Raw genomic sequence first — 24,140 nt, 5'->3', positions numbered from 1 at the left:
GACAACGTTTTTGTTAAACATAAGGCTGCTGTGGAAATCTGGTTTTGTAGTCATTGTAGCTACCTATATCAGCATTACACCTCTGAGGCTGAAAGACGTATGACTTTTAGTTTTAGTGAGATGTTACTTTGTTCCTCTACCTGCAAACTGTGAAGCAGACGTTTCTGCGCATTCTAATTTTACACCCAGGAGCGGTGCATACGGTGCTTTCACTGTCTTCAAAGGCAGGCGCATATCGCCTAACCTTTTCGCAAGGACACAACTGATTGGTGTCATACATATACAGCGTGTTGCCTGAGTATGGAATCATTACGGAAAGGGCGTTAAAAAGAGAGTGGAATTAATGGAACAGATAGTAAAAGTTAAGATCCATATGTGGTACCTCTTGATACAGGCATTGTCTTTCCTTGCTTCCCTGGAATTATTTCTGTGGCAGTATTGGATTTCGTTGTGGTTGGTATATACAGATAAATGTTAATGTCATAAATTTAATCCAGAATAAATTCCAAGATGCCTGTTTCCCATATCTCGGAGAAAAGAAGCTTTCCCATGTTGCTATCGCGTTCCTATGTTTGTGGGTCACCGGCATTTCATGGACGTATGCTTAGATAAGCCCTGATTCTGAATAAGAGATGAAAGATTCAGCAGGAACGTTTGTGTGCAAAAGCTGGAAGACTCGCTTAGACAGCTTTCTAGTTGATACTGAACAGTTTGGGGAACAGTTAGCATCCTCGTGGAAGATCAATTGTGAGTTGAGAGGAAATAGAGTGTTTGAAATTCGACATATAAACAGTGTAAGCCTTCCTCAGGGCTTGTCTAGTCTATCATTGAAACATTTTGTTGGTCATAACTGTTAATACAGCTTATTTGCCATATCTGTGCATAAATGTTTTATTTAATTTGGTAGAATCTGCGGTCCTCCGGATAGCAGGAAGGGTCTCTCGAAAATATATGGAAGTATTCATTCTGTATAAAAAGCAGAGATTCCAAGTTGTGGAAGTCATTCTTTCTTTATCCTTGGACCTGTAAATACCTGTTATGAGCTACTGGAGTAGCTAGGAAATATTTAAGAGAAAGAAACAGTAGAGTATTTTTCCGCAGCGGTTGGTAGTCAGAAGTTGGAGTAATATCATTCAACCATTCTGTTTCGCCTTAAAGACGAATGTATGTTCTCTCATTTAATGTTAAAGAATCTGCAGTCTTCCTGATCGAGCAGTGAAGACAATTTGCAGCCATACTGATCTAGCAGCCATCTGATCGAACAGCTGAGGAGGAAAAAAATTATCTGTAGGAGGCTGTGGCAGAAGGGAACCTACAGGAGGAATGCCACAACTTTCAGCGACTAACCTATTCATATTATTATTATTATTACTTCTCTTCCCTCTCAGACGCCACGTCTGGTCAAAAATGGAAAGTGACGCGGACCTTGATCAAGCGTCACTTCCTTTTAACTGCACGGTATATGTTACACTGCATTTAGGAACTTTCGGGTAATTGAGCATGTATCAATAATTACAGATTTCTGTAGTTGTATATATGAGTTTGGATGTAGCTGTATTGCATTGATGTACTGGTGGATATTGTGTGGTATGACTCCTGTAGTTGATGGTATAATTGGTATAATGTCAACTTTATCGTGATGCCACATGTCCTTGACTTCCTCAGCCAGTTGGATTTATTTTTCAATTTTTCTCCTGTTTTCTTCTGTATATTTGTTGTATTGGGTATGGATATTTCGATTAGTTGTGTTAATTTCTTCTTTTTATTGATGAGTATAATGTCAGGTTTGTTATGTGGTGTTGTTTTATCTGTTATAGAGGTTCTGTTCCAGTATAATTTGTATTCATGGTTCTCCAGTACATTTTGTGGTGCATACTTGTCTGTGGGAACGTGTTGTTTTATTAGTTTATGTTGTATGGCAAGTTGTTGATGTATTATTTTTGCTACATTGTCATGTCTTCTGGGGTATTATGTATTTGCTAGTATTGTACATCCGCTTGTGATGTGATCTACTGTTTCTGTTTGTTGTTTGCAAAGTCTGCATTTAACTGTTGTAGTATTGGGATCTTTAATAATATGCTTGCTGTAATATCTGGTGTTTATTGTTTGATCTTGTAGTGCAATCATGAATCCATCCTTCTCACTGTATATATTGCCTTTTCTTAGCCATGTGTTGGATGCATCTTGATCGATGTGTGGCTGTGTTAGATGATACGGATGCTTGCCATGTAGTGTTTTCTTTTTCCAATTTACTTTCTTCGTATCTGTTGATGTTATGTGATCTAAAGGGCTGTAGAAGTGGTTATGAAACTGCAGTGGTGTAGCCGATGTATTTATATGCGTGATTGCTTTGTGTATTTTGCTAGTTTATGCTCATTCTAGAAAGAATTTTCTTAAATTGTATACCTGTCCATAATGTAGGTTTCTTATGTCGATAAATCCCCTTCCTCTTTCCTTCCTGCATAATGTGACTCTTTCTGTTGCTTAATGTATGTGATGTATTCTATATTTGTGGCATTGTAATTGTGTAAGTTTATTGAGTGCTTCTAGGTCTGTGTCACTCCATTTCACTACTCCAAATGAGTAGGTCAATATTGGTATAGCGTAAGTATTTATAGCTTTTCTCTCATTTCTTGCTGTCAATTCCGTTTTCAGTATTTTTGTTAGTATTTGTGAATTTTTTTCTTTTAGTTCTTCTTCAATATTTGTATTATCTATTCCTATTTTTTGTCTGTATCCTAGATATTTATAGGCACCTGTTTTTTCCATCGCTTCTATGCAGCCGCTGTGGTTATCCAATATGTAATCTTCTTGTTTAGTGTGTTTTCCCTTGACTATGCTATTTTTCTTACATTTGTCTGTTCCAAAAGCGATATTTTTATCATTGCTGAATACTTCTTTTATCTTTAGTAATTGGTTGAGTTGTTGATTTGTTGTAGCCAGTAGTTTTAGATGATCCATGTATAGCAAATGTGTGATTTTGTGTGGGTATGTTCCAGTAATATTCTAGCCATAATTTGTATTATTTAGCATGTTGGATGGTGGGTTCAGAGCAATGCAGAACCCAAAAGGACTTAATGAGTCTCCTCGGTATGTAAGACGCTTAATCTGTATTGGCTGTGATGTGATATTATTTGAATTTGTTTGGATATTAAGTGTGGTTTTCCAATTTTTCATTAGTATGTTTAGGAACTGTATCAATTTAGGATCTACTTTGTATATTTCCAATATTTGTAGTAACCATGAGTAGGGTACACTATCAAAAGATTTTTGCAATGTATGCATAGTGTAGAGACCTTTGTTTAGTTTTAGCTTGATGTGTCACCTCTGCATCTATTATCAGTTGCTCTTTACATCCTCGTGGTCCTTTGCAACAGTCTTTTTGTTCTTCATTTATAATTTTGTTCTGTGTTGTATGTGTCATTGATTTCTGTGTAATGACTGAAGTTAATATTTTGTATATTGTTCGTAGGCATGTTATGGGGCGATATTTAGCTTGGTTTGCTGTGTCTGCTTGATCTTTAGGTTTCAGATAAGTTATTCCATGTGTAAGTGTATCAGGGAATGTGTATGGGTCTGCAATGTAACTGTTAAATAATTTAGTTAGATGTGAATGTGTTGAGGTGAACTTCTTTAGCCAGAAGTTTGCTATTTTATCTATTCCAATGGCTTTTCCAATTGTGAGTAGAATTAATTGCTTGGGTGACTTCATGTTGCAAAATTATCACCTCAGGCATTTGTGGTATCATCTTGTATGTGTCTGTTTCTGCTTGTATCCGCCGTGCATGCCTGTTATGTTGTACCAGGTTTGACCATATGTTGCTCCAGAAGTGTTCAATGTCTGTTATGATTGGTGGATTGTCTATTTTAATGTGTGTGTTATCTTTTGTCTGGTAAAATTTCTTTTGGTTTGTGTTGAATCTTTGGTTCTGTTTCCTTCTATTTTCACTTTTTTGTATCTTCTAAGTCGTTTGGCCAATGATTGTAATTGCTGCTTCTTTTGATCTAATTGCTCTATCTCTTCTTGTTGTCAGATTTTACCTAACCTTTTTAGTTTTTTTCTGACCTTTCATTTCTTACAAATTGTGTTAGCTGTCCGATGTCTTTTCTCAGTTTTTCTATTCTGACCTGTAGCCTGTGTTGCCATGCTTGTTTTGTGGGTTTCTTCTGTGTGTTGGTTGGTTCTGATCTCTGCCTAGTGTGTATATTTAGTGTAGTGAGTGCTCCTATATAAACCAGTAGTTGTAACTCTTCCATAGTTTTTTTCATTTATTTTGTTGTGTATGACTGTGTTGATAGTTTTTATTGTTGTTTCGACCTGTGGGTTATTTGGCGGTCTATGCAAGAATGGTCTAATGTCTGTATTTGTGTCTTTGTATTCTATATATGTCAGCTGAAATTTTTCTTCTATATCTAACATGTGTGTCACTTCGTGTTCTATTTGTGCTTGTTCTGGTGGCTGTCCTAAGATTTCGTTTTCCTCTGATTGTTTAATTGACGCGTGTTGTTCTTTGTTTGTTTGCTTTGGGATGTCTGAGTCCATTACTGTATTTTCTTCTTCTTCTGATCGCACATTATTTTGTTCCAGTATTTGTTGTACTTGTTGTTTGATGGTTTCTAATTCTGACTTTGGTATCCTGTTATTTTTGATTATTACACGGATCTGATCACCTAGTCGTTGTTCTGTTAAAAATTTTAATTCTGGGTATATGGTTATAAACGTTGTGTATACTTGTGATCTGTATCCAGTTGTGTTGGTTCCTAGGTTTGTTGCTTGGTAATAACAGAACATGAGGTGTCGATTAACTTCATCTGACCATCTCATCCTCTGTCTTTGTTTTCCTTCTAGGGTGTTTGCAGGAAGCATATCCTGCAAAACACCTCTATTTGGATTTAAATTATTTTCCAGTTGGCTAGCAGTGTCGTTACCATTGTGGGCGGGCATAGGGTTCAAGCGTCATCCCCTACAATGACGGCGCTTGTCCGAGGCTTCTTTAGTTCTGTCCTGAACCAACTAATCACACTAAAAGGGGGGTTAGCCCTATTAGTGGTTTGTTCTTTTCGTCGCCTTTTACGACTGGCAGAACATACCGGAGGCCTATTCTTTTCCCGGGCCTCCAGGGGGCTTATTATTACTATTATTATTATTATTATTATTATTATTATTATTATTATTATTATTATTATTATTGCTGCATCAACAGCAGAACGTAATAAATTTGATGATACTCTTGAATGTCTTGATGCCGAATCTACATTTAGTGGAGGAATATGTATTGGTATTATAGTTAATAAATTTGGATTTTAGGACCCCAGATATTTCTTGGACACCTGTTTTCACATTTTAGAGAGTCTGTATCGTCAAATTAATTGTTTGCTATTCTTCAACTGTGTCTTGCCAGCGACAAGCGAAGAATAGCTGACGTACTCATTACAAAGAATGTGTCTCTATTACTGTCTGATGCTGACTTCAATGAATGGCACTGAACCAATGGCACAGAGCGACTACTGAGAAGACTCGAAACAATCCAAGGTCGGGATTCTGGCAAGGAACTTAAGGAACTGATTCAGTTACGTGTCAACATTAATGAAAATAAAGGATTTAACGCAGGAGGATATACAAAACTTTTAAGATAGCAGGAGGAAAAAGACAAACATGTACTGATAAACGTCAAATCATAGGATAGTGCATGCTTCAAATAATCTGTCTTAGCAGTACTGTGTCCTGTAAGTAAGAACACAGAATGCGTGTGTAAATGTATTCTATTTGCAAAAAAATTAAAGTTTAAAAATATAACATTCCTTGCAAAGCCCAAACATGGTCGTGGTTTGGTCGTGTTTTAGAAAAACAGAAAGAGAACTTGTCTATAAACATCTACCGCATCGAGTATTCATATTATGGATGGATGACTGCAGAATATAAGAGGAAAGACAAAGAAATTAGAATTGCATCACTGTGTATTACAAAATATTGTCATAACGGGCAAGTAATTCTATTAATGTTGAAGGCGGAAGATAATAGAGAAATATGTCATTTCTATTGTATAAAAGTTTTGTCGATGTTAGCACACAGTAGGATTACTCGTCATAACCATCCATTTGTAGTATGTGAACGGTGCCTCTGCTATTTTCCTTCCAAGGAAATATTAGATACACACTCTGTTGAATGCATTCAGATTAAACCTGCCACCAGTATAATACCTATGTGTAAAAAAGAGCTCGTGAAATTAAAAAAAATTGTTAATGATCTGTAGTGGTTTACGAGTATGCTGATACAGAATGCTTATTGGAATCAGTCGCTGTAAATAAAGAAATTTTATTATCTGACATGTGCAAACGAAACAACTGTGATGTTTCAGTGATATAAGAAACACACAGTGCACCATCTAGCCATAGACCAAAAATACAGGGCATGAAATTAGTTCTTGAGAGACCACACGAAAGGTACGGAAGTGCTATATTTGTGAAACCGAACTTAGACGTATGTTCCTGTGCTCTGATCTGCGAAGAAAATATAGAAATTTTAACTATTGAGCTACATTCATGTACTGTAACATCCGTGTACAAACCACCCAGTGCGAGGTTCAAATTTACGGAGCATGGAAATTTCCATTCAAAAAACATTTAAGTTGTACTGGGAGATTTTAACTGTCACGGTCTCGCATGGGGTTATAAAGAGACAAATGACGATGGCGAAATGCTGGAGATCTGGGCAGACCAGGCTAAACTGATATTGATACATGACCCAAAGTTGCCTGCATCATTTAACAGCGGAAGATGGAAACGAGGATATAATCCAGATAACATCTTTGTCTCCGAAAAGGTATCCCTGCAAACTGAAAAGCAAATCGAGGACCCAATTCCAAGATCGCAACACAGAGCAATAACTTGCTGCATTACTGCAGTAATCAAATCAGTTGTAATGCCCTTCAAGAGAAGCTTCAATTTCAAAAAAGCTTATTGGGAAATTTTCACACAGGACCTTGATAAGGAGATCTTGGAAATTAAACCAGAGATACAATCATACGAAACTTTTATAGACCTTGTCAAGGAAATCTCTCGACGGTGAATACCTAGAGGGTGCCGCACCCAGTATATCGCTGGACTCAATGGTAGCAGCAAGGAAGCTCTGAAAAAGTATGAAGAACTGTACAATAAAGACCCCTTCTCAGAGGAAACGATCCAGGCAGATGAGATACTGATGTCTGGTATCTCCGAAGCGAGAAAGGAAAAGTGGTGTAACCTCCTACAAGAGACGGACATGAAGCACGGCAGTAGGAAGGCATGGAAACTGGTCAAAAGTTTCAACAACGACCCAACAGAACCACAACCAAATTACAGTGAAGTTACACCTGATCAGATAGCTCCCCAACTACTCATGAACGGAAAAACTAAAAGGAAGATCAGGAATGGCAAAATTAAAAGAAAATTGAACGAGGAGATTAGCTTCCTAGCTCGCCCGTTCTTCATTCAGGAGCTACAAGATGCCATCAACGATTTGAAAAACAATAATACCGCTGGCCTCGACAATATTAGATCTGCGCAAATTAAACATTTTGGACCGAGAGTACAAGCATGGATCCTAGAGCTAATGATTAACTGTATTACAACAATGCAAATTCCTACACTGTGGAGGAAAGCTCGGGTTATTGCGTTACTAAAACCAGGGAAAGACCCAGCTGAAGCTAATAATTTCCGGCCTGTCTCACTGCTTTGTCATTTATTTAAAGTGCTGGAGCGAATTATTCTCAAACGCATAGCTGATTATGTGGACAAAGCCCTCATTAACGAACAAGCAGGATTTCGACCAGGAAAATCATGCTGTGACCAAATCCTTAATCTCACACAGTACATCGAAGATGGCTATCAGAGAGGAGAAGTAATTGGGGTCGCATTCCTGGATCTCACTGCTGCATACACAGTTAACCATAAGTTGCTTACCCAGAAAGTGTATAATGTCACTAAGGACTACACCCTTTCTATATTCGTGCAATGCATGCTACAGAACAGACGCTACTATATAACCTTACAATCTAAAAACAGCCGATGGAGGACACAGAAAAATGGACTTGCACAGGGTAGTGTCTTGGCTCCAATATTATTTAACATCTATACCAATGATCTACCCATCAGCCACCAGACACGAATGTTCATATATGCTGATGATGCAGCAGTGGCCACACAGGATAAAACCTTTGAACAAGTTGAGGAGAATCTCACAGGAGCCTTAACAGAACTTGCTACCTATTACGACGGCAATAATCTCAAACCAAACCCTGGTAAATCTCAAGTATCCGCCTTCCATCTTAGGAACAAACAAGCCAAACGGAAACTCCGAGTCATGTGGCAAGGGGAAGAGCTGAAACATACAACAGCCCAAAATACCTGGGAGTAACATTGGACAGAGCACTTATTTTTAAGCAGCACTGTCACAACACTAAAAAAAAGGTCTGTGCCAGTAACAACATACTGCGGAAGCTAACAGGTTCATCGTGGGGAGCTCAACCACATGTTTTGCGCACCATGGGTCTGGTGCTGTGTATCTCAGCAACGGAATATGCGGCGCCAGTTTGGAGGAACTCAGCTCAAACTAAGCAAGTTGACGTCGCCGTAAACGAAACTGTACGTATTGCCACAGGATGCCTCAAACCAACTCCCGCAGACATCATTTATCCCATCATAGGCATAGCACCACCCACTGTCCGCTGACAAGTAGCCGCCGAGGTCGAAAGATCAAAATAAAAGAATGATACTCGACACCCGATGAATATGCACCGAAAACAACGTGTCCGGCTGAAATCCCGCAGGAGTTTCATTGAAACTACTGAAGAGCTTGCCACCAAGCCCGTCGCAAGGCGGCTATCTCTTTGGGAAGAAATGGTGTCACACTCCACAATGGAACTACTTGAGGAGGGATCTGCAGGATTTCAACCACCTTTTACAACTTGGAGGTCATTAAACCGGCTGCGCACTGGAGTAACTGGGTACAAATCAAATCTATTTAAATGGGGTTACAGTGACAGCGATAGCTGTGAATGCGGAGCAATACAGGACTTGGAGCACCTACTGATTTGCCCAGATATGTCTATAACATGCACTAGAGATGATATTTTGAAAGTCAATGACAAAGCAAACTACGTTGCTAATTACTGGGAAGGGAAGATATAATTGGTGCACCCGGATACGGAACGAGAAGAAGAAGTCGCTGCTTGCAGCCGTAGTGCATACTATGGTTCATATTCAGACAACGCACATTTGCATAGACCATGCAATGTTGCCTACTACGTACGCCTCAACTATAACCAGGAATATTCCCAATTTAAATTATATAGAGGCAGCGATTGCAATAGCAGTGATTACATGGATTGGTTTACTCAGTAACTCTATGCGATCACCTAGAACGTGAATGGCTTTTTGGTACAAAATAAAACCGTCATATTAAGTTCTGAAGGAGAACCAGCGTATTTCTCTGCTAACGTCTGTCAAATTTTTGAGAAACTGTTCAGGTGGCCACACACGTGAGCGGTTATCTGTGACGGGCCAGGATCGCAGGCCAGTTCCGCTGGTATCTCTGACGTCTCTGGTCTGCCCATCTGAGGCCCGTCGTTTCCCGCTAATATGCAGGTGTCTGAGCTAGTCTCTCCTATCTGCCCGCACGCCGGGTCCCTTCATGTGTAGGGGCAACTCAGCGTATTTATGTTGTAGTGACGTAACAAGACTGTTACGCCACTTGAAGTAGCCGAAAGAAAGGCACGCGTACACACACGCCGACGGGCGTCAAGTCTGGAACAGGATAACTATTGAATGGTAGCCAGAAAAGTACGTAGCTGCTTTATACTTAACTTTAAGGATCCTTGTGATACATCTCTCTTGACTATACAAATGCGACTCGTAAGATACATGCACTGTTACAATTGGCGCCTTGCTAGGCCGTAGCCATGGACTTAGCAGAAGGCTACTCTAACTGTCTCTCGGCAAATGAGAGGAAGGCTTCGTCCGTATTGTCGCTAGCAATGTCGTCGTACAACTGGGGCGAGTGCACGTTCGTATATCGAGACCTGCCTTGTGGTGGCGCTAGGTCTGTGATCACACAGTGGCGACACGCGGGTCCGACGTGTACTAAATGGACCGCGGCCGATTTAAACTACCACCTAGCAAGTGTGGTGTCTGGCGGTGACACCACATATGTATCTTTCTCGGACCCAGGACTGAAGTGTGTACTCAACAGACTAGCGCCCACGGCCGACGGTTTTCAGGAGTGTCTCACCACAAGTACGTTGTACAATGTGGTGTCTCATAGGCAGTTTATTTCTCGTAGTACATATTCCCACTTTGAAAGTATTTCAAGCATGGACTTAGCTAGGTATAAAATTGTGGTAGTCACTGGCGGTTTGAGTGCAATGTACACACATATTTCTAGAAAGCAAAATCGCACCAAATGGGTCAAAAAATGGATGACTGTAAGGCAACATTCGTGATATACAGATCTGATTCAGAGTCACAGGCACTCCTCCGAGAAGCATGATGATTGATTACGTTAGGAAGAGGTCTTTTCTGAGCCTTTGCAAAGTATTGTGATTTGTAATACCTGTAAAACAGTGGACATAAAACAGTTACGAATTATAGCCTACAACAATAATGAACATAGTACAAGCAAGATTTTATTGGCATTCGCTGTAATGTTGGTTTATACAATTCATCTCCTCCTTTTACTCCATTATTTCAAGAGCTCTACCATTTACTGATCTTATTTCTGATATTATTTCAGATATTTTATAAATTTATTGCAACTACAGGAAGATGAGTGTTTTTGTCACCAAATGCGTTTCGTTTTATTGAAATAAAACTTCATCAGTGACCTATAATGAAAGACATATACAATCTGGTCTGCTTTCTACGTCTAAAAATAGTGCGTTTCAAAACATTTTTATGTTACTTACGATACATTATGCCAGATTTTCACTCACATCAGGAAATGCCATCTGCTTGTACTAGTGTGGCACTGAGCTACTTTTTATAACACCTTGGTCCAAAGATAGAACACTGCCGCGAAATGTTTCAGACATCTCATTCTACGCCCTATTCTTTACATTCATTTTTGTATTGTGTTCATGTCTCAGATAGAAAAAAACAGGTATTTCATGGTACAGTTGTATAATTCTTTCGAAGTGCACATTGGTCGAGCCCTTCACTACACTTGTAGGATTTAAACCTTGAGGTACCCTGCTAACCACTCATTCCTCAGTGGCGAATTTCGAATATCACCTATATTTCTCTTGTCGTCGTGTTAAAATTTGCTTCTTTGGTAAAACAAAGCGGAGTTTACACATTGTAGCTTCCCAGACATCAATATGCGGTTGCAATTGCGGCAGAATCATGAAACAATGTTTTATTAAACAAAGGAACTGAGGACAAATGAGGTCAAAATGTCATGAAATAGCACGTTGTTGGTATAAGAATTAACGTGTAATTCCTTCCTTTACCTAGCTGTAGGACGGCTACACTAATTCTCATTTCAGCTACTATTGACGACTATAAAATAATTACATCACTCCACCGCAAAAGTCTATAGTTACTCGTGTATTGATGCAGATAAATAAGTCTCATTGTGTGCTCATTTCGAGATCTCAAACTATTTATGAGACATTAGAGATGTCACAGAAATACTAGAGTGTATGTACCAGCAAGGAGGCTGAATCACTGGTTCCGGGAACTGCGAGTAACGAACTATAGGTCGTGGCTTTACTAACGCATAGGTGGGGACTGCTGGTATTCCACAATCCGTCGGAATTATCCGTGGACTGCATTTAAAATTCGCTCGTGGGTGGCTAGCTTTTTCGGAAGATGATGTGAAGCACAGCGATCATTGTCGTTTCACAGGTGTCTACCGAGGCGCAGCACATCTAGTCGACAATGTGAATTATAGACACCACTGTACTGTGCCCGTCGTTTCCCACAATTTGAGAGGTTACGACGGGCAGTTCTTAATCATAAACCTTTATGAACAACGGACAACAAATGATGATCAAGAAATTACTTTAACTCCGGATCACGTTTCCATTATAGTATCAATACGAAAAAACATGAATCTTTCCAAAGGTCATTACCGTAATACCTCAGTAGATGTGATGCAACATAAATATCCGATTTATTGACTTATTAGATTTTTTGATGTGTTCCCTCGAAAAGTGTGCATTTATTTATAACGAGAAGAACTCAACGTAATGTGGTTATATTTTCATAAAGATCTTGTCTTTTATTTAGTTAAGAAGAAGAGAATTTTACTGTGCCAGAATGTAAGCAATGAATCGATTATTCTGGAAGATCACTTGCCTTTAATCGATAAGTTTAAGAGTTTGTTAACAGGTGAAACAATAGCAAAGGCGCTTGGAGAATATTACAATTTATGTTTAAAAATTGATGTGCTGATCCTCGACGACATCTTCGAAAATTTTCGCTGTCTTTGCCTTAAGACGTGTGAACTGGACCCTATATATCACATCACTGCAACTAGTTTAGCGTGCGATGCTCTGCTGAGAACTACCAAAGACAAGTTGCAGCTAAAAATCGATAAAGAACGACTCCACTTTCTCAGAACAGGCGTTGGAGGCACAATTGTTCACTAATCAGCGGACATGTAGTTGTCAAAAAGATATTCATACATGATTATGACGGAAATATCGATAAATCTTTATCATACATATTGACGTGAACAGCCTATATAGTGGTCGATGATGCAACATGTTTCCGCATCTAAATGTGAGAGCACAGGAGAGAGAGATAGATATGATTACGTCCTGAGACCAAGGTGAAGGTCAGGAGAAAGGTGAAATGCCGTTGACCTTGGCCCCCAAAGAAGGCCATTGACTCGAAAATTTGGACTTTTCAGTACCATTTAAGTGCGAATTGAGCCATAATGGTGGGTTTTGTTATTTCAGTGTAAAAGCTAAATTTAACTGTTTGGAAGTTTCTTCTGTATGTATTTTTCTGGATTGTAGGCTAGCATTGAAGTGAAACGTAGATGATAAGCAATTCAAACAAGAAAAGAATAGAAGGCTTTGAAATGTGGTGCTAAAGAAAACAAATGCTGAAGATCAAATGTATAGATTTTTTAATAAATAAAGAGGTACTGAGGCGTAATGGGGTTAAGAGGAATTTATTACGCAACTCTACTGAAGTAAGTTATCGGTTGGAAGACTCATTCTGAGGTATCAGGGTATTGTCATTTTGGTAAATTAGGGACGCGTGGATGGGCAAAACTTGTAGAGCGGTACTACAGCTTGAACAATGCAAGCAGGTTCAAATTAATGGATGTTGCGGTAGTTATGCAGAGACGAAGAAGTTTCTATAGGTTAGACTAGCATGTAGAAGAGTAAAAAACAAGTCCTCGGACTGAAGACCACAGTAATAACAGGCTGCTTGAAGCCTGTTTCTCATTTAGGTGTATAAGTACTGTTAACTAGATAGATAATAGCGATAACCGTTAAAGCTGTATATGCCAAGTTTTGGAACATTCTAATTATGAGTGCCTTCACTTACACTCCTACAGCTTTTGAAGTAATTTCTATTATGGTTTTCGCAAACCTACATGTATTAGGAAAGTCTTTTTGAATGATTATTTTTTATAAAAATTACCTTTAAAATTTTTAACATATATTTTTGTGTAGTGTGAAAGTAACCTGGTACATAAAATCTGAAATGTTCCCCTGAAATTTCTGAACCCAATTTTTATGTTGTTTTAAATATAGTGCTCACTCAGAATGCTTATGGGACAGTGTGTGACCAAAAAATGACCTGGGGAGCTAAGGGTTAACTGAGTATATCCATATTATGAGAACTTTGCAGAACTAAATTGAAGTTGGGACCTATACTCCGTTTTACCTGAAAAGTGGTTCAGTGCAGTGCAGGGTCTAAAATTGTGTACGTTCTCCAGAATGAAACCGAAGCTACTAGGATGAAGATTTCAGTGTACTGCAGAGTGGCTGGCTCATCCTTTATTAGTGTAGTAACCACCCAGCTGCTTGTATCTGTAGTAGTATTTTAATATCTTCTTCTCTGAGTTCTTTCTGTAAATTCTAGGCATTTCTTTTTACGAACTGATATACAACATATTTTATCCTTTATTTGTATATGTTTAAATATTTTAGGCGTTTTAACGACATTAATCTCTGTCGTGTACTGCTGGCTGTTTAGTCGAGATTTCATTTCCAATATTATGCGTGACATTTCGATCGATGTCCAGCCCAGTAGCTTCGAAAGGCCACCTTTTAGGGAATTATCACTACTAATGTTTATCGTGGCTTTATGTAGCTCAGAATATTAGTTTTCTCCCACTTGCTTGTCGTATAATAATGCCTGGGAGGAGAATTGTGTAGGGAATTATCTTTATTGCTTTGATTTCCCTTTTTGTTTCATGTCAGTATTCAATGTTACTCTTAATCCGTAACCTAATAGTGCTGAACTCTGTTATGTATGACTTTGTTTAATTTAGAGTGCTTGTGCCATTGTAGAGCGGTATAGCTTTCTTGATTGTCGTTGAAGAAGCATGGAACGTCTAACGAATTTCAACTTCGAAATCTGGCTTTTGGCATGACTGGACCGAAAACAGAAGTTTTTCCTGCTCAGTTTGAACATTTGTCTTGTAATTGGTCCGTCAGATCAATGTGTGAATCTCTTGATTTTCCACTGAACGCTTGTTCGAACTTTGTTCGGTAAAATGTTGGGAGGTTTACATAATGGGTGCTGGCGTTGTTTTAGCATACACTCGACTAAGCCAAGCGCCGGCTCTGCACACTCGTTTTCCGTAATGATTGTCTGCCTGTACTCCTACGCCGGGATATAGTACAAGACCACAACTTGTGGAAGATTAAGAAAACTTTTTTGTGGTCAGTTAGTCTTTGTCTGAGAGTGTGGTGAGTAACATGCACTGCTTCTGAGCACACTTAACACCAAGAATTGTGGTTGGGGTTCCAGTAAGACATTTCTTTTTATAATGTTGGTTATCTCAGCAGAAATTAAATTCAGTAGTTGTCAAGGGAATTAGATGATTACATTTGGCATAATATGTTTTATCAATTTTAAACTTTTCTCGTGTTTAGAGAAGAGTATCTTGTTTTCATTATCCACCAATGTTAGAAATTCTCCATTGTGCTCTAGAGATTTCCATCAGCATAACGGACCATCACAAGCCAGGTTTGACGGCAACCGCGAGCATTTCGATGGGATTACATGGACTTTATTCGTCTGGTTTCCTTTCCCAGCTATGGCAAGTGTCGAGTTTTAATGCGCTCCCTAGAGCAGCTGTATCCCATTCTTCCAATGGCATAATCTTTTCGCTGACAAAATAATGTCCAGAGAGTTTGTTAAGAAGTCAACCCCCATAAGGAACCATAATGTTAACGTGATTTTTGCTTTATTGCTTTATTAATTAACTTCGAGGAGAAAATACTTCATACTAATAAATATCCTTTTTATGGGATATAGATCACTTGTCTTTTTGCCTATGTACATTCTATCACTTCTTACCAACCCCATAAGTAGTGAAAATAGCTGTCTTCCTTGGGAAGTGTCTTTTATAAAGTTATTAATGAAACTAGCTTCAACCGAAGCTTCCCCTGGGTATCCATTTGACACATATATTGAACACACATCCCCCTTCTCCTCATTGTGTCCACTTCTTCCTGCAGCCTCTATCTGTCTATCTCCTCCTTCTAACTCTTTCTGGCATTTAATTTCCCCCTCTTCCTCTTTTGGTCTATTTCCTCCGCCTCCACTCTGTGACCATATCTACCCTCTGACCTAATTCGCCTCCACCCCCCCACCCCCCCTCTCTCTCTCTCTCTCTCCATTTCAGCCTCCCAAACTTCGTTTTTCACTTTTCTGCTAACCATCTACACCTTCAACCTCTCTTATGCACCTGCCCCACTTCCTCCCTCTCTGTCCATTTCCTCCTACCCCTCTCTCTGTCCTTCCTTTCCTTTATCAATCCAAACGTGTCCCCAGCCATGCTCACTGCCATATGTAGCCCCCACAATATACTTCAATATAGCACACCAACATTACTCTCAAAACATGCCTATCATGCAGGACAGGCTGCACATCAGCGCTTGAGAAACATTTATTTGTCCCTGACAAAGACGCTGCTGTTTAAAGCAGCTCAACAAAGGAGGCTGATCCTACTCCAACACAACTGTAACGCAGGGAAGCCTACATGTTAGGGACAGGCAACAATTTCTTGCCGCTGACATAAATGCTCCCATGCGAAGGAGGTTCATTTGGCTGCCCACTGCTGTTGCCACATAACTTGCCTCTTGTGCAGACCCACCCATATGGAGGAGGATGGTAAAACTCATATTTCCTTGAATCACTGCTCCTAACTGAGCTATAATTTCATAAACTGCACATTTCTGATACCCTTGAGGCCTGCTGTTTTGTCCCAAATTCGATTGAAATCGACCTAGCGATTTGGGAGGAGACCCCTGACAGTGCAACATACTCACGTTCAGAAAAGTAGAACCCCTTGAACGAATAGAGGCAGGATGTCCATATTCGCAGGACATGTACAACATTATGTTCAGCAGAAATGATTAGCATTTTACTCTCCTCAGTTCAGTACGAGTACTGTTGCCTAGTAGGCATAGCGTCCACATGACATCTTGTTCCATGCATGATGGTATGGACACATATAAGACACGCATCGCGTCATGTGTTACAGCCACCCATGCTGTGTTCACCTGGTTCCTAAGTTCACCTGTGATGGTTGGCACTGTGTCACAGCACTACACTCATCGTTCACCATATCCCACCCATTTTCGACTGGTGACAAGTCTGATTATCTGCCAGACCAGGTCAATCCTCTGACATCATGTGACAACAAGAAGGAATTTGTTCTAGCACCAATAAGTGGTCGCTCATTGTACTGCTGAGAAATGTCGTCTGGGGTGTTTTGCACAAAGGATATGGCTATGGGTTGTACGCTGTCATTCGCGTAGGTCACACTGGTCACAGTGTCCTGAACACACACCAACTGTAATTTGTAGTTGTACGTAATAGCACCCCACTCCTCAAGGCCTTGAATTGACGCTGTAAGTCTTGTGCACATGCATTCCCTGTGATGCTGTTCTCCCTGCCTGCTGCGAAACAAAATATGGCCATCATTTTCAAACAAACGGAACCTGGCTTCGTCTGAAAACACTACCTGATGCCCCGCCTTCCCCAGTGACGTCGTTCGGTACAACTTTGCCGCCTATCATATTTCTGCACATTTGTCAAATGTAGACGGAGACGTTTACGACACACATGTAACATATGCCGAAATAAACGGCAACGGACAGTCACATTTAATAGTGTGCAATGTATTACATTGTTCCACTGTTGCGCCACAGCCGAGGAGGACGCAAATCCGTCCTGCAATGAAATTTGGACGAGCTGTCGATATCCTCGGTGGGGAATAGGGGGAAGGGGGTGGTCTGCGGCTGTCAGTGAACCAATGTTCACACAACTGTTGCACTGCCAAATACTTCGTCCCACACGAGCAACAATTTATCGAATGGATGCATCACATTCTCTCATGCTACTAATGTACCTTCTTTCAAACTCACTGATTTGAGGATAAGGTTCGTGTATACATCTGCGAGGCATGCTGCACGTCTGCTTAAGTGCTGAAGTCACACTGATCCATTACCCTCGGTTTTTTTCTGAACATTTGTGTAAAAATATATACTACAGGCTGTCCAAAATTATGTTAGGACTGACAGGGAGGACACAAGCGGTATGGAGGCGGGGAGATTGTGGGAGAAGCCCACATGTCAGGCCTATGCCACTTACCGCCAATCCCACGCTACCTGCAGCTGCAGCAAATCCCTGAATTTGTCAAATCATTACATTTCATCACTAAACTTCTCACGTGCAGTGGGCTTCAGTTGCAGCCAGCTTGCTGTCCTGTGTGTGACTTTGCACCCTGTGACTTTCTACAGATGTTGGAGTTATTATTTTACTTGTTGTTACTGTTATTCGTTGTTACCATTATTCGTTGTTATCGTTATTTTTGTTACAGTTATTCGTTGTTACTGTTATTCGTTATTACTGTTATTCGTTATTTCTGTTTTGGCTTGTTCCTGTTATTCGTTGTTATTGATATTCATTGTTCCCATTATTCGTTGTATGGTACAGGTGTCAGTGGGAAGTTCGTCGAAATTTATAAGTGGGAAAATTTGACGACCTCCTCTTGGCCATGGGATTGCCATACGAGGACACTCATGAGAAATAGTTGGCACATAGTGCCCACTTTGAGAACGAAAAACTTAATGGCGGCCCGGTGCTCTCCGTTACCAATGTGATCGACGGAAATGCTGCAGCTTAGAATACAAACAAAAGGACTGCTGTGAAAACTGGAAATGAAATGTCCCGACAAATATAAGGAAATTGAGAACCATCAGAACTTATCACCCCCGAGAAAAAACATCGTATGGATAAGCGAATTATCAGTATCGGTTCGTTTGCTGAGAATGCGATTCTTCGTAGTGTCCACAGTTTTCCACAATCTTGTATTTCGCTGTAGACATTTCTGTCGCCGCAAGCTGTTGATGAAGAGGGACTATGTAGCTGCATGACGATACCGGTTTTTAATGGCCATCCGTAGAATAAATTTCGATGAACTGATGAGGCTTCACGAAAAGTGGGTAAATTCTGGTCATGTTTTCAAACAGTGCTGGACAGATGACGCAGCTAAAGCAACACTGGAAATGTTTCCTGGCAAGCGTGACTTATTATTCAACACGCAGGCACCTTCCAACATTTTCTCCCAGACAGTCTCCAGCTTTTTAAATCAAATGAAACAGGAGAGCATCACGAAGAAATGAACAACGTTACATTTGCAAAGCTGTTCGAAGATTCACTAACACCAAATGTTGGAAAACCGTCAACAGTTGTTCTAGACAACGCACCCTACCATTCAGTTGTTGTTGACAGTGCACCTACCAAGGCTAACCGACAGGACGAAATGATTGATTTTCTTCAAAGTCAAGAAGTCAGTTTAAGTGATGACTTTAAAAACGCGGCGCTTACATAAAAAATATCTCCCCACAGTCCCCCTATACGAAATCGACGAATTTTCAAAATGACGTAGGCATACAGTCGTCAGGCTCACACATTACCACAAGCATTTGATACCAATAGAGTTAATATGGTCCCAATTTAAAGCATACTTTTCCAGGAATAATAACAAATTTGCCCTCTTTGCAGTCAAAGCACTCACAAGAGAAGCTGTCAAGAACGACACCGCTGAAGACTGGAAGGAAGCCGTCAGGCATGCGCAGAGCTTCATGAAAGACCATGGCATGAAGTTCTTTTGGGAAATTAAGTGGAGAACATGATAATTTCATTAAATGACAACAGTGACAGTGACAGTGATAGTGACACTTCAAGAATACGTCATAACAACGAGAGAGATACGAGTGGAATTTTTCCATTATTCTCGTAGAAATGGAGCACAGGTAGATCGAGCTACATTTTTAGCGTGCGCAGCTTACGTTTGCAAGTACCTACATAACAACATTATAGCGTCAGAAGTTCTGAAATTTTTATAAGAAGGCCTTAATAGCAACTAATTCCATACGAAGCTCATCTCATGAAATCAGTATCTCTCAAACAAAATAATTATTACTGTTTACAAGATAACTGCTTTAATACAGAGGCGCTGTTAGTTGTGTTGCTTTTTTTTCTTTCTGAACAGTAGAGGTTGACCTATTTAAGAGATGTTATTCCACCGTAGTAAACCCGCTTATTCTTACTATTTGTTGTGTTGAAATTAAGTAGGAGCATCAAAAAAACTCATAACAGTTTCATTACTGACCTACAGCAATCTATTTCTCATGTTGAAACTACGCGGAAGAGCGAGCAAACCGTTGTGCGTCATATTTTACTAAAATTATACTGCATTAAATATCTCCAAAAATATTGAAATATGGTGTATTCTTAAGATTCCATTCCTATAGTGTATTCACATAACTTTATTAATAAAAATCTTTCCAGCATGTTGAATATTCGGTAACGTCGTGAAAAAAAGGTAATTTTGTGGACTGACTTTATATCGTCTTAATAATTTGTTTCCACAGATAAAACTAAAATAAAGACGTACTGTAACCCTTCCAGAACACGTTGATGCCATTTCCACATTTATAAAATGAACAGTTTGCCTTTTTGCGTGAGTCCAATAAAATGTAAGATTACACGTTAGCTCCGTGCAGGACGTGGCAACTTTGTTCCGTTTCTCCATATGTCACTTCCTGCAAAAGTGTAAAACCGAAAGTAAGTTTGGGCAGATTATAGCTGAGTACCTAGCATTGCTGGAGTATGTATTTACTCCAGTCCCTTATTATTCCAACTCCTCCTTGCAGCACTCTCTTTCTCTCTCTTCTTCTGTCTCTCGGTCCATGTGCTCGTGTGCCCTCTTTCTGTCCATTTGCTCCGCTCCTGTCTGTCCATCTGCTTCCTTCCTTCTGTCCATTTCATTCCACCACTCTTACCTCCTCCTTCACCTCTACCTCCTCCTCACCCCATGAATGTTCATGTCCCTCTCCTCCATCTCTCTGTCCACCTTCTTCTTCTCCTCTTACTCTTTATCTCTTCATCTCCATCTCCCTGTCAGTCTCCTCCTATTCTCTCTGTCTGTCTCCTCCTTCCTCCTGTCTTTGTCCGTCTGTTCCTATCTCGTCTCTCTGACCATCTCCTCCTTTTATCTCTCTCTGTTCATCTCTGCTTTTTTCCTTCCTCTTTCCATCACTTCTCCACCCAGTCTACCTATCCCTCTCATCCTCTTCCTTTTCTCTGTTCATATGCTCTTCCTCCTCCTCTCTATTTCCATGTCCTCTACCCCATCTGCCTTTTTATATCCTCCATCCGTTGCGTAATTCCTGCAAAGGTGACTAGTAGAGGAAAATAAATCAAGGCAGTGTTTGATGTTACATTAAAGACGACTTCCATCAGTTGTCACTTTAATGAAGCATTTCTTACACATGCATGACTTTGTAACAATTCCTTTAGCACAATTATTATACGAAATTTTTTAATAATTTGTATTGTAGTAACAATGAAACACTTCCTTATTTATTCACTATAGTCATGACGATAACGCAAAGCATCTTTGGAATCAAGAGAACAGACACTTTCATAACGCCTGGGACACCTGATGAAAGAAAAATTAATGATTTCAGGCATGTCACAGTAATGATTAGATTCATTTAGTCAGAACTGCTGTTGGGTAAGAAATGGTCCTGGCTGTTTCTCTGCTTATTGTGATGCATATCGAGCATATTTGAAGCAATTCGTAAAATGTGCCGAAGGAAACTGATAATGCAAAAATGACTGAAATATCCAATGCGGTTCTCCTGATGAACCTCAAATGACACGGAGCAATCGGAAATTACATTGTCCGACAGTTTCCTTTACAATTCTTTCCATGGTAAAAAAAATTCGTTACCAGGGGTCATATTGGTTGTTCTGGGTGAAACCTGAGTTACATATACAGTCTTCTTGTTGTCATATGAAAGACATAGTTAGCGTTATGTAGATGTCAAGAGCCCAGCAACAGCAACGAATTAATTTCTGGAACTGATTAGAAACTGTTTAAAAAGAAATGATAAAAATCATTCTTTCCTGTTTTTCCGGATTTTTGTAGGTCGACGAAAAAATTTTTACCACTAAACAGTCTTTTTTTATTTTTGATCCTAATACGCATTGAGGTCCCTGGAGGCAGATATAAAGCTGGGGAAACAGTAATCCATTCATACTTATTACTGTCGTTGTTGTATATAAATGTTCCACGGTGTTAACAGACTAAACAACAGACTCTTTCTTTTCGCCTCGAAATAATAAAGTGGGTTTCTATCACAGGTCTTTCACAAAACCTGATTGACTGGCGTTACACAAAGCAGATGTGGGGATAACAGAAAGCTTCTTCGTCATGTCGGTCACGAATTAATGGTATCTCCGACACACTTTAACTTGAAGTGAATTTTGTTGTTTTGTAACTATATATATTAAATTATTTTTTGAATCTGCTTAACCAGGTCGAAGAAGACTTGAAATCAGCAGTGTCTATCTGAAATGAGATTCTGAAGGGTAAGTCTTCTGGATCTCCAACGGTAACGGTGCACTGTCTCTCACGAACAGCTCTCATATCTCCAGAAAACTCCTCTACAGAACTACTGTTCACGTTATTTATTTAAGTTTAGGGGTTTATGTTGGTTAGTAATGGTGGCCACCCTGTACAGTAAATTTTTCGGATAGCTTTCTGGGTTTTCACGTTTGCACATTTCCACATTAATCGTTAAACACAATGAATATTAATTCAGTTTTATTTCCATTGTTAACACCTACGCTACCGCAAAAGCAACTGGTAACTATTATGGATATTAAATGAGTTTCAAATTAAGAGTGAACAGAAGCTGCGGACAATTTTTTTTCATAGAAATTACCTACGGTACCTGAAATTGACTCTATAAATTACGATTGCGATGAGTCGTCTCATCTGTTTATCGATGCGCCGTCCACCAAGGATTTGCAGCTCCTTTGTTGCGCATGCGCAGTCCGCTATAGCTACGATAGGGCTGTACAGTTCTCCAGCTGCTTGTTGAGCTATGAATTTGGCAATTTTAACATTTATTTTAACATACCTGCTGTGCGTATCAGCAGTTCAAATTTTGGTAGGGTCTATCTTTCGGTGAATTCCTCCTGTATAAAAAAAAAATTTGTGCGGGTCTTCCTTTCGGTGTATTCTTCCTGACTATTCAAAAAATGGTTCAAATGGCTCTGAGCACTATGGGACTTAACATCTATGGTCATCAGTCCCCTAGAACTTAGAACTACTTAAACCTAACTAACCTAAGGACGTCACACAACACTCCCTGACTATTCACTTGTCAGTGGAACTTACCTACAGAGAGGCATTGTTTGCTCTTAATAAGTAGCACAGTAGCTTTATAAAGTCTGTTAGACATCGCAAAAGGTGTATCACGTCTTTTCAGTTGTAATAAAGCTCAGAAATAATCAGAATTTAACAATCGATAGCGTCAATTCGCCAAGTTAAATCTATTTGAAAGAAAACCGGGCATCTTTTAGTCTTCTCCGGTGCTGCGATCTGTGTTATTACGTGTAATCTCTGCTTGGACTGCAACTAGACTGTCTGGCTGGAGTCGGGGTAGAAATTACTGGTGTTCGACTCATCTTCTTTGGGCTATTTCGTACATTGTGCTTGGACTGTGACTTACAGTTCCGCTTTGCACTATTTCTGTGTTAAAGTTGTTGTTCAGTAAATGCTGTTCCTGCAACAGAGCCCCCTGCCTATCCAGAAACTCCAACACCGAACGCAGCTGCATTTTCTGTAATCCATTCCCAACCGTCCAGCCTCTGAGTTCGGCGTGCATCTCAAATGTAGGTCATGCTTTGGAACCTTAAATTGACTTATTTTTGCACATTAAATGCTTCCGAGATCTGCGTCTTGCCTGGTTCTAGGAGTATGAGAATGGTGTGACGGGAAACAGTTCGTACCCAAATTTCAACATTGTTGTTTTGCGTTATAAATTTCGCCAAGAGATTCCGCTCACAATAATACGTAAATACGATTGAGACATTCACCAACTAAATTAGTGATTTAATAACCAACTGTTAAGCACCGTTGCCTTTCATCTCGTATTCACGAATACTATACATTAAGACCGACTGCCGGCCGCGGTGGTCTCGCGGTTCTAGGCGCTCACTCCGGAGCCGCGCAACTGCTACGGTCGCAGGTTCGAATCCTGCCTCGGACATGGATGTGTGTGATGTCCTTAGGTTAGTTAGGTTTAAGTAGTTCTAAGTTCTAGGGGACTGATGACCACAGATGTTAAGTCCCATAGTGCTCAGAGCCATTTGAACCATTTTTTAAGACCGACTAAATAAAAGGTTAAATGCATTAATATGCTAGCTTCTAGGAATATTACACACTCATTTAAAGCTGATATTAAAATATTTCTCACATGCCACGTTTTATTCTAGTGTAAGCTTGTAGAATGTCAGTGAAATATTTTGATGTTAGTCGAGTCAGCAGTTCCAACTTCTGTTATACAGAAGATAGACTGACATTTTCTCCGAATACAGTGAGT

This window comes from Schistocerca piceifrons, chromosome X, assembly GCF_021461385.2.
Source record: "Schistocerca piceifrons isolate TAMUIC-IGC-003096 chromosome X, iqSchPice1.1, whole genome shotgun sequence".
Classification (NCBI taxonomy): domain Eukaryota; kingdom Metazoa; phylum Arthropoda; class Insecta; order Orthoptera; family Acrididae; genus Schistocerca; species Schistocerca piceifrons.
The sequence above is the reverse complement of the archived record's forward strand: the minus strand, read 5'-3'. Positions refer to the sequence as shown.